This window comes from Felis catus, chromosome B2 (genome assembly GCF_018350175.1).
Source record: "Felis catus isolate Fca126 chromosome B2, F.catus_Fca126_mat1.0, whole genome shotgun sequence".
Classification (NCBI taxonomy): Eukaryota; Metazoa; Chordata; class Mammalia; order Carnivora; family Felidae; genus Felis; species Felis catus.
The window spans coordinates 72,949,484-72,961,815 of record NC_058372.1 but is presented as its reverse complement, the minus strand read 5'-3'; the positions used below and the strand labels follow the sequence as shown (position 1 = coordinate 72,961,815).

At 35.5% G+C, this 12,332-nt stretch overlaps 1 long non-coding RNA gene and 1 pseudogene across 1 annotated transcript in view; one reads left to right on the top strand and one right to left on the bottom strand.

Moving 5' to 3' along the window:
• Positions 1 to 12,332, top strand: part of LOC109499758 — a 177,701-nt gene that overhangs the window by 59,843 nt on the left and 105,526 nt on the right. The window lies entirely within an intron of this gene.
• LOC101080889 lies at positions 2,716 to 3,892 on the bottom strand (annotated as a pseudogene).

Genomic DNA, 12,332 nt, shown 5'->3' with positions numbered 1-12,332 from the left:
ATAGATACTCAATAAACAAGCAAACAAATAAATAAATGTGCCTGGGATGATAAAGTTGCTTATTATTATTAGTTTGTATAATGAATATTATTGTGATAATAAAAGTAAAAAGTATAGATGGTATACAGAATCTTAATAGAGCGATCACCATGACCTACATTAACAAAGACCATTATCACTACCTTGAAGCCCACTGTATCTCTTTTGCTGGTCTCAGTTTGTCCCTTTCCCTCAAAGGTAACTATTATCTGGATTTTGTATTTTTCATTCCCTTGTCTTCTTATAGCATTACTACATTATTTGTAAACTTAAATAGTATATTGTTTTGTTTTACATATTTTGAGATTTATATATGTGGAATTATGCTACGTGTCTTGCTTATCTTTGGTAGACATTATGACCATGTTATTTTGTGTATATGAAATTCAAATATTTTGTAATATTTCAATATATGAATGCATGGTGATGGTTTATGTATTCTACTAATAATGACTATTAGCAAGTTTAGTTTAGTTTAGTTTAGTTTAGTTTAGTTTCTATTCTGATTGCAAACAGCACTGCTATAAATAACCTTGTACAAATCTCTTGTTGTATATCTACAAGTCTTCTGGGGCTTTTGTTTTTTAAATGACAAGCTTGCCCTCGGCATGCCCAAGGCGGACTGTAATATCTTAGCATGATGTCTCTCCCTTCTTATATAAATGTTGAAGCTTCTCTTTAAAACTCTTTGTGAAAGATACACATCTGCAATGCAATCCACCCTTGGAACTTAGTGAGGGGACAGGGGGCTCACGGCATCATGGGATTAAAGTTGGAAGGAAAGGTGAAGATAGTGTTACTCTCTGCCATCATGTAATTTGTGATCTTATTGGAAATTCTTCTCTCTCCCTAAAAGACACATTGAAACTATAGAAAGAAATGTAAAACTGAAAAGGGCCTAAGGCCTAAACATCTAATTGTTAGAAAAAATTGCTTAATAAAATAATTGAAACCTATGAGCTTGAAGTGATTAAGTATCAAAATCCTGGTGCTGGGTCCATGTACAAAACAAGCTGAACTAGAATGAAATATTATTTTCATAGTCTTATTTTCATTTTAAAAGTAAATCTTGTTGATTAACAGATAACTTTTGTATTTAATTCAGAAAATTTTTACTGAATGGAAAAGCAATTAATAAGAACCTTTACAAAGAAATGTCTTGTTGATAATGATGTTTTCAAAATTGAATTTTTCTTTTTAATCTTTTTAATGCTGACTCAGACTGATTTCCAGTAAGATTGCTTTACTGTCCATTTTCTGCCTCAAGTATTTAATGAAAAAATTAGAATTTGGGATTATCCTTTTCTTGGTTTGATTGTAAATTTAAGGTGAGAAATAACACTATTTGTTTTTTTTTTTATTTTTTCTTTTTCTGCCATGATTCCAAGGCCAAACCAATTTCCCAAATGTTTTGTTGCATTTCAGGATATATTTGCCAGATTTAGCAAAAACAAACAAACAAAAAGAAAAAGAAAAAATAGGATGCCCAGTTAAATTTGATATCATATAAATAATGAATGATTTTTCAGTATAAGTGTGTCCCAAATTACTTGTCTTTTTTTTTTAAAAAAAAGTTTACTTGGGGTGCCTGGGTGGCTCAGTCAGTTGAGCGTCTGACTTCGGCTCAGGTCATGATCTCACGGCTCATGAGTTCAAGCCCCGCGTCAGGTTCTGTGCTGACAGCTCAGAGCCTGGAGGCTGCTTCGGAATCTGTGTCTCCCTCTCTGTCTGCCCCTAACACACTCGCATTCTGTCTCTGTCTCTCTCAAAAATAAATAAACATTAAAAAAAAAAAAAAAAGAAATGTATTATCTGATGTAATACAGTATTTTGCTTAATATGTTTTTTTTAATTCCATGTATATGATGCTACCTGTTCAATTTATTAAAAATTATAATAAACATAATAAAATAGTGCTCCAAACTTTTGCTGTTCATGTGGAAGACACTACAAGAAGACACAATAGAGACTGCCTGGCAATAAGAAATACAAATTCCTTCCATAGAGATGGAGCAATAAAAGGACAAATCTAGTTGTTTAAAAGACAATTCGCTGTACACATTTTATTTACAGTTTTGTACACTGTCTTAATATGAATGGGACCGCTTTTACTTGAGCCATTTTTTAACCAAAACAAAACAATCTAAGTAATACAAAGTGTTAAAATACAGCATAAAGATACAAAAACAGAGATACTAATTCTAATTAGGATTGTAATTATGATGGTCCTTTTTTTTTATATATAAACCACAATGATGTTTAGGAAATCACACAAACATAGATCACTGATTTGAATGAAATGACTAAATTTGCAGAAAAGCTTTGTAGTTACAAAAAAAAAAAACAAAAAAAATACCAAACAATGCACAAAATTAATGTTTATTCCACCTTTATGTCATATTTCTGGATCCTTCACCACTGTTACATGAGGAAAAAAACAAAAGCAAAACAAATGAAAAACTGAAATCAGAATCACTAATGTTATAAAGTAGGGAAACAAATAAATTTAAATCTAGCAGCCATCAGCAAGAGTACAGCAAAGACAATGCTGTAAAAAGAAATAAAATTGCTAGATTTTGCTAGATTGCTGTATGCATCATACTCTTTCAAATCAGCAAAATATGCTCCTGCACACAATGGAACATAAACAGAATTTTTTTTCCTTTAAGGTACAGAAATGCAAGTTATTTTTTGAATATTGTAGATGGGTAAAATGTGCTTATAATGGTAATTCTAGTAAGCTATTACATGAGTGGGCCAGGAACACATTCATGGATTCTGGGGATGATGTGTACTATAATTCTTTGATTGGGATAGTGGACACTCTTAAGCAAAAAACAAACAAACAAACAAACAAAAACAAAAAACCATGAACACAGAAGTACAAGGCAAAAGCAAATGAGACTTCTCATATCTTAGCAACATTTAGATGGAAATCAAACTCAAATACAGTCCACTCTGCTTTGGAAGAGGCTTTGGTTCAGCTCCCAAATCTCGATTTCTTGATGCAGTCTCCTATGAGAATACTCAGAATGTGTCTTCTTAAACAACAAACCTATTTTTAGTGGTGGAGCCCCTCTTAGTAGCTGTGTCTACATGGGACTGACAACCAACCACTATCTTTGGAGGAAGTCCTAACCTTTCCTTGTATATCTTCCCTATATGTATAACAGCCTCTCTGTTTTCACATTCAGTAGTCCTTATTGCTATCTTATCAATAACATTAACAACATTAGCTTTAACATTAACAACAGCTCCACATACAACATCACTGTAGTCATCAAAAGATTCTCTAATAAGGCACAGCAGTGTCTCTAACCAAAAACCATCCAGATCACTTCATCTCTGCTGTTTGTTCAATGTAATTAACCATCGTCCTCCTCTTGTTTTTCTCATCTTCCCACATAGGCTCAATACCATCCTTAAAAAGTGAATAGTCACAGCCAGGCATTAAATTACTAGACAACTGGATGTGGTTGTACAGAGCCCAAAAGTCTTCAGCAGTACCAAACTTAGAGATCAGCAGAAGGTTTGCTTGCCGAGTTTTGCTTTTATCATTTTTAAAAAACCAGAGTGCCCATCTGCTCCGTAAAGGATGCTTAATACAGTGTTCTGGGTTAGCAACCTCCTGATTAGATTCTGTTTTCTCTTCTGAAGGCGGGGGATTAGGAGTAGGGGTGGTTTCCGGTTCCACAGTCGCCATCTTAGATAATATGTTTTAATCTTATTATAATGATAAAAAGTATTAATTGAATAAAATGAAAAATACAGACAGAAAATAAAGTTGCTCATAATCACAAAACCTGTTGCATTCACAGTTTACATACTGGATCACTTTCTTTCAGTCTGTTTCCATCCACTTGAATGTAATTGGGATATTCCTATGTAGGTTACATATAATTTTATATTTTACTTTTTTCATTGTATATTTTACTGATTTTTCGATGCTACTCACAACTTTTTGAAAACGCATATTGACTATTATCCCTTCACATTGGCCCTGTTATTAGACATTTGTTTCTAAAGTTTCATTATTATAACTGTGTGCTACGCCCTTTTGTATCAGTATTACATTCTTTTGAAAGAAACTTGGTGACATTTTTATTTTGGGACCAGATTTATCCTAAATACTTGCCACTCAGAGTGTGAACTGTGTAAGGGTAGCTGCCACATCACTGGAACCATGTTAGAAATGCAGACTCTCAGGTGCCATATGGATGTACCAAATCAGAAACAGCCTTTTAACAAGATGGTGGGTGATTTCTGTGCACTTTCCAGTTGAGAGGGTGAGGTCTTAGAGTCTATTCCACGCAGAACAGGCAACTGGCTCACTAAAGTTCAGATTATCCCGATTGGTTCACTGAGGAGAGGCTCAGAGCTTCCTGATTGGTTATCAGGAGGCCACTCTTCGCCTTGGTTCCTGCCTGCATCCTAACTCCCAGTAAACAGAGCGTTTTCAATTCTGTTTACACATTAGAATTACCTGAGAAGTTTCTTTTAAAATATTATTATTTGGATTCCACCCCAGACCTATTAAATAAAAATGTCTTGGGAAAGGGGAGGAAACGGTTTTAAAAAGCCCTCCAGGTGTCTAATGAGCAGCCAGAGTTGACAATAGTTGTAGATGAACAAAAAAGAGAGGAAAATAGATGCCAAATGATAGAAGATGACTGTTGTCATCAACCTGCCTTGTTGTCAAAGGCTATAATCTTCACTGTCAATCAGCACTAAATCTGCAGAGAGGTGGAGAAGGGAGTGAAAGCAGGAAATGTGGTTTATCTGGTTAGCATTTAGAGATAGAAGGAGTTACTTTAACTGAATTTCCAGTAAAGGGATTATACTCCAAAGGACTCAGAGCCAAATTTAAAAGCCCAAACAATCAAATGACTGCATGCGTACTTTGTTTTGTAAGTGAAAATGAGGGGACTGTTGCCTTCCAACAAGAGTTGACTGTAAGTAAAACAATCAAATGATTTTTTTTCTGGAAATAATCTCCACATAACTAATTTTATTTGCAATGATTAACATTTCAAGGTCTTTTAATATTTATCAGATTATTTGGAAGGCCAAAATATATCTTGATAATTCCAATTTAATTACAAATTATAAAATAAAACAACTGGATGCATCACTGTATTTCAAGCCATGGAATTTTCAACACCACTGCATTCTTTTTAATTGGATTTGAAACTTTGGGGTTGGCTATTGCCTCAATTTATGTTTGCTTTGGACTCTTTTCACACTTAGGCTTGGTGAAATGTCTGAAATGTTGTTGTGTTGTTTCTAATGGAAAAATCTGTTTGACTTTAGCTATAGCAAGATTAAGGAAGAATTTAAAATGTTAATCTTGATAGTATTTTCAATGATAATTTTTAATTCTGTTCAACCCAGTTATTTGTTTTTATTTTTAGTGTATATCTCATACTTCTAAAAAAGATAAGAGATGGTTTTCAATAAAACCAAATATATACATACATATACACAAATACACACCCAAGTAATGATATTTTATTATTTTCATTACCCAACTACAGTCTGCAACTCACAAACTTATTTCATCTTTTCCCTATTCTTTTGTTTGGACTTTTTTAAAGAACAAAAACAAGAACAAAATATATGTTCTACTTGTAAATTTCTCTTTTTCAAAATTACAGGAATTTAGTATATTCTTATTAACAAACCATGTCTAAATTATGCATGTTCTTTCCTTGGATTACCATGGAAATGAGTTCTTTGCCTCCTCACTCCCCTCCCCTTAGTCAGCTCGGCTGCTATAACAAAATGCCATAGACCATAGCTTACAAACAGAAATTTATTTTTCACAATTCTGGAGGCTGGGAAGTCTCAGATCAAGGTGATAGAAGATTCAATGTATGGTCAAAAATAGTTTCCTGGTAGATATTTTCTTTTCTCTGTGTCTTTACATGGTAAGAGGGGCAAAAAATCTGTCTGGGTTTTTTTTTTTTTTTTTTTTTTTTTTTTTTTTTTTTTATAAGGGCACTAATGACCTAACCACTGTTTTCAAAACTTTATTGCTTCCCAAAGCCCCCACCTCCTCATACCATAGAATTGAGGATTAGGTTCCAACATATGATTTTGAGAGACATAAACATTCAGTCTGTGGCATCCTCTTATTTTAAGTTCTGGATCCATGAAATGTTGCATTTAGTCTGTATACAAGTGACAAAATTAAACCTTTTAAAACCTTGCAGGGAAATTCAGAAATTATTTTTAATGTAAGGGCCCCTGATGAAGACTGGATGTGATGTGCACATTCCCTTTACAGGGGATTAACCTCAGAAATTACTAATAAGATTTTAATATGGAATATACTCCTTTTCAACCCCCCAAAAATCTTCAAGTATATGGTCAATGATTCAAAAACAAAACAAAATAAAACATTTTCTACTCATTAAAAAAATGACCATGTTTGCAAATAATTTAGTGATTTAGGCCAATAGTTGTACAAGTTACCCTTGAAATTAACCAGGGTTAAATCAAATGAAGAGTTTTACATTCACTTTCTGAAGGATCTTCATGAACCATCTTGATTCTCAGCAGAGAGAATCAGCAGGGAGTGAAATTAGCTACCTTGACACTGTATTGCACTTGCCCTGGTCTACCCTAATATATATATATATATATATATATATATATATATATATATATATATACCTAATATATACCTACCCTATATATATGTTTGTTTCCTCCAAAATGTTGAGAAGGTATTCTCCTTCTTTATTATTAATGATTTTTTTCTCTAGAAGCATGCAGAGAAATGTCATGTCTAGCATCTTCCAGGCATCCTCTTCAAAATTTTAGCAGATTCTCCAAATCACCCCAAGGAACTTATTTGAATATTGAGTTGTTCATATGTTATTATTTTGAATGTGTTATTTGCCCTTCTATAGGTTAAAATAAGTGCCAACCCATGTTTCTTTTTTATCACAATATTCTAAGAAAATAGGAAAAGGCTAACAGAATTCTCTGAATTCTCTGTAGATTTGCCAGAATTAGAACCCACAGCTCTTTCCAAGACTAGAAAAATCTTTGTATTAAGCAATTGTAAAAATGATTTTGACCTTTATTTTTATAAACAATACTGTGGGCATTAAAGTCTTTCTTTTTTTTTTTTTTTTTTTTTTTTTTTTTTTTTTTTAAGGCTTTTAGATTGTGGGAAAATGACAAAATAAATTCTCTGAGTGAGATGGCAATAATGATTAGATAATTCAACTGAACCAATATTATCCAAGACAAACTAATGTGATCAGAATAATTTGGGCCTCAACCAAGAAAATGGAACCATTTTAGAAGAAGAATTTCATGGGTCTCCAAGATGATTTTGGTTTATAACTCTATTTTAGATGAACAGTTCTATGCTTTAAAAACAAACAGCTGTGCAAACTAAAGTGGAAGATCTGTATATTTCCATGTCTAAATACTTGATTCATTTCTGTATTTCTTTATTTCAATGCTAGTTTTTAATCTACCGCATCCCTTTGTTTGTTACAAAGTTAGCCTTGTGAGACCAGTGAAATAAACATCAAAATGTGTTTTTCATTTCTCCCAACTACAATCTTCATTGTTTTCCTCCTTACATTTTAATTTTACTTTTGGTTCTCAAAAAAGAACAATGATACCAGATGGCACTAGTCTGATGCGATTCTCTACCTTTTCATGTCAAGTCAGGTGATTGGCAATATAAGTCACCCATGCCAAAGATGAATTTGAGTTCTATAAAGGGAGTAGCCCCAGGCAAATTCATGAATTATGTTGAACTGATCTTTGATCTGCTCCTACTTTTTATATACATATATATATATATATATATATATTTTTTTTTTTTTTTCCTTAGCCACTTCTAGGTCCAATCCTGTAAACATTTTTTTTCATTTTCAGATCTAAAATATTCACTGAAGGTGCTAACTGATAGTTAATATGCTAGGGATTATCAAGAGTTTATGGATTCTTGGATTGAAGACTGAATCAGTAAGGAATGGCCTGAACACACCCATATTGTGAATCCCAGAGAGGTGACCTATATGGAGTCAACCTGCCATCCCCCATTATGAAACATGATATCACTTCCTTCATGGAGCCCATGCCACAATAAAGCAATCTATGAATGAAAACTTCCCACCACAAGTGAAAGGTGCTAGGAATTTTGAGCTGCCTTAGCTTGATGGATTTTTCCATAGTGATTTAAATAACTATTAATCTTTAAAAAATTTTTTTTTAATGTTTATTTACTTTTGAGAGAGAGAGAGAGAGCACAAGCAGGGGAGAGGCAGAGAGAGAGGGAGACACAGAATCTGGAGCAGGTTCCAGGCTCCTAGCTGTCAGCACAGAGCCTGACATGGGGCTCGAACTCACTGTGAAATCATGACCTGAGCTGAAGTTGGATGCTTAACCTACTGAGCCACCCAGGCACCCCTTAAGTAACTATTAATCTTTTTTGTTTCCTAGGTAATGGAATGGGAAAGTTTTAGTGATGAAAGCAAGATGGACATAAAGGTCCAAAAATACTATAAAACTATAGTAGTTCTAATTTAGGTAACTAACGAGGCATATAAATGATAAATTTTGTTGTTGCTTACTCTACCTATAATAATCAATTTTACTTTCGTAAGTTGCATTACCGTGGTCTAAGCATGGTAATATCTACATGCCTCGTCTCATCATTGTATTAAGTTTTAGTATTAAAATATTAATTTTAACTATTTAATACCGAAAGATTATTAAGGATAAAATAGAATTAGTATAAGATATTAAAAACACTTGGTCAGTTCCACTATGATATCAAAATCCAATCACGGAAGGCTTAGGTTATTTTTTCTGCTCTTACAGATATATAGAAATGTAATGAAACTTATGAGCTACAGATAGGATATGTAGGTGTTACTCAGAGCTATCACTGTTAGATTGCCTGTTTTAAGGAAATTTTTAGACCTAGTATAAGACACAAAGACAAAGCAGAATCCCAGAGTTTAGCTCTAGAATAAAACCCTCAGATCTCACCTAAGCTAGGAAAGACACCTTAAAATCCAGCCATAAGCAAGGCTGTTCCAGAGTGCACAGTGAGCTACATCTGTGAGAAGGTATCAAATCCAAGAATAGAGGAGATCCAAGTATATTCTGCATTTTTTTGGACTAGAAGATATTTAGTTGCCCAAGAATGAAAAGGGCCTCAAGAGGCAGGTTCCTCCATTTGGCTATAGAGCTTGATCTCCACAGAATGGGTGAGAGGGAGGCCCTATGGCTGGGGTGGAGACTTCAAATGGTTCTGAATCACTTTCACAATTAATTATGTTCTGGTAACAGCCTCCTTTATTGTCTATGGCTACATTGTATGCTAGGCAGCAGGTAAGAAACAGAGTAAGTAAGCAGCAGAGGGGGCTGTGTGTGGTGAATGGAGGGAAACAGTATAACATGCTGCTTAAAAAGTGTGCAGACAAATTTCTCAGGTACAAATACAGACATCTTTTCTTGGTTAGTTTTGTGATTTCAGGAAAATTACTTTTGTCTATTAAAAGCTTCAATGTTCTCATCTGTGTAATGGGGTACTAACAGCAACAGCTTTACAAGGCTATTTGAGAATTGAATAAGCATACCCATGTGTGAGCATTTAACTCACTTCCAGGCAGCTCTATGCATGTTAAACTCTCAGTGTTACTAGAGAAAGGCTTCTGGATTTCTCTCAGGTGAAAGAAATCACTGCCCGTAAATAGATTAGAAGTCATATTATAATCTTGGGGTACCTTGGTGGCTCAGTCTTAAGGTTAAGCATCCGACTCTAGATTTCGGCTCAGGTCATAATCTCATGGTTTGGTCAGTTCAACCTCCGCATTGGGCTCTGCGCTGACAGTGAGGAGCCTGCTTGGGATTCACTCTCTTTCCCTCTTTCTGCCCCTCCCCAGCTTGCTCTCTCTCTCTCTCAAAGCAAATAAATAAACTTAAAAAAAATTTTTTTAAAGCCATTCTATAATCTACCACTTCTTTTCTCCCTATATAGTAATGTATCCACTCTAATAAGGGGAAATGCAAAGAGGTAAATAGGGATAGTTAGATTGCTAATGGGTCCAATTATTCTCAAATATAAAGTACGTCTGAACAAATGGCTTTTGAGGAGAAGAGACTGTTTAAAATGCTACTGTGAGGTAGGACTAACAATTGGCAGTTTGGCATTGACATATAAGCAGCTCATAATTTTATGACTAATCTGAAAGAGATAAGATGGCAAATGTGGGCAGAATAAGAACATGTGACTGGGTAGGAGGGGGCCTTTCTCAAGGAATGAGACTATGTAGATATGGTTCAGCTCTAAAGCTGAAAAATCTCTATAGTTTAGGTCTACTTTCTTGATCTCTTCAGCTGCTTATTTCTATAATATAGAAACTCTGGTAAGGTCAAAGCAATAATTATAGAAAGCAATCTTGTTGAGCTTGGATGCTCCCATTAATTGGTGGGGGGGGGGGCATCTGGAGAACTTCTTTTCAATGCTTCGGAGACTATATTCAATCATGGGGGTGATACTGTCAATGATTTGCTAGTGATGCTTGCTGGGCAGAAAAGAACAAATGCCTACAAACATACCAGGAAAACAGCATCCTTGGTATTATATACTCAAATTCAGATGGCAGCTTCTCTACTTATTTATGAGGTACTTGTTACTTTGAGTGAAATACTTAAGATATCTACCATTATGATAACTAATCTAGAAAACTAGAAGAATTACCATGCATTTCTTCTTGGTGAGAATGAGTGAAATATTAAGGGCACCAAGCAAAGAACTTGGTATATGTTAGTTGCTTAGCCCATGTTAGGTCCATGACCTCCCACAGGAGCCTCCAGGTTCACAAAAAGCCTTTAAACATGAGCAACCATAGGCTGGATCTAAGACTGGTCAACCCAAGACTCACTTCTGTGTCCAAGAGAGACATGTGCAGTAACAGTGCTAGGGATGTGCTATGGCAGTATTGTCTCCTTTCCCAAACATTCAACTTAGATGGCAAGATTATCTATTAATATCATCTAGCCAGGGTGTCCCTTAAATTGGCATGCATTGTTTCTTTTCAGAATGATCAGAAGAGTCCTTTAATGACATGATGAATTACGATGAATCACGCAACATGGTAATCGGAAAACTTATTTAACCATATGCCTGTCAGAGGGAGTATACTATGAGTGTTCAGTGAATAGAGACCACCACCCTATCCCCTTGACATGCTCTAATGGGAGTAGATGGTCATGAACTGTTTTCTGGAGGTAGGGGGTTGATTAACTGCTTTAGACACTGCAGTGAGGAGAAACAAAGAAGAACGAGAAGAGCAGAACTGATCAGTACATTGAACAAACATGATGTGGGGAAAAGACAAAAGGAAGATAGCAAGAGGTATTGCAAAAGAAGGAGAAAGTGGAAAAACTAACAAGTTTAGGGTATTGAGAAGGAATATGAAACTATATTTCATTATCTCTATATCTTCCAAGCTCCTAAAAATAACAAATGAAGAGTATTTGGCCAAATGCAGTCATTCCAAACTCTGCCATTCCCCAAGATATCTCAGTCGTTTCCCTGGAATGCTTTCCCTCCCCTCCCCACTTTTTTTTTTTTTTTCAACATTTATTTATTTTTTGGGACAGAGAGAGACAGAGCATGAACGGGGGAGGGGCAGAGAGACAGGGAGACACAGAATCAGAAACAGGCTCCAGGCTCTGAGCCATCAGCCCAGAGCCTGACGCGGGGCTCGAACCCACGGACCGCGAGATCGTGACCTGGCTGAAGTGGGACACTTAACCGACTGCGCCACCCAGGCGCCCCCCCTCCCCACTTTTTTTAAGTGTCTTTTTTTATTTTGAGAAAGGCAAAGAGAAAGGGAGGGAGAGAATCCCAAGCAGGCTCTGCACTGTCAGCTCAGAGCCCATTGTGGGGCTCAAACCCAGGAACCATGAAATCATGACCTAAGCTGAAATCAGGAGTCAGTTGCTTAACTGACTAGGCCATCCAGGATTTCTCTCCCTTTTTAACCCTGGCACATGTCTACTCATCCCTTTGAGTCACTGGCCTTTTGAAACCTCCACGAACCACACTACTGTCCAGAATGTTTGGCTCCTTCCTTTTCTGTACTGCATGTGCCTTGGTCAGGCATCAATTCAACATATGTCTCCCCAAATGAACTGTGACAGCCTTGGGGCAGAGACCGAAACTTACTCATTTTTATACCACCTAACTTTACCAGCACAGTGTCTAACATCAGTGATTAACACAGTGCTCCACGTGGAATTATTAAAAT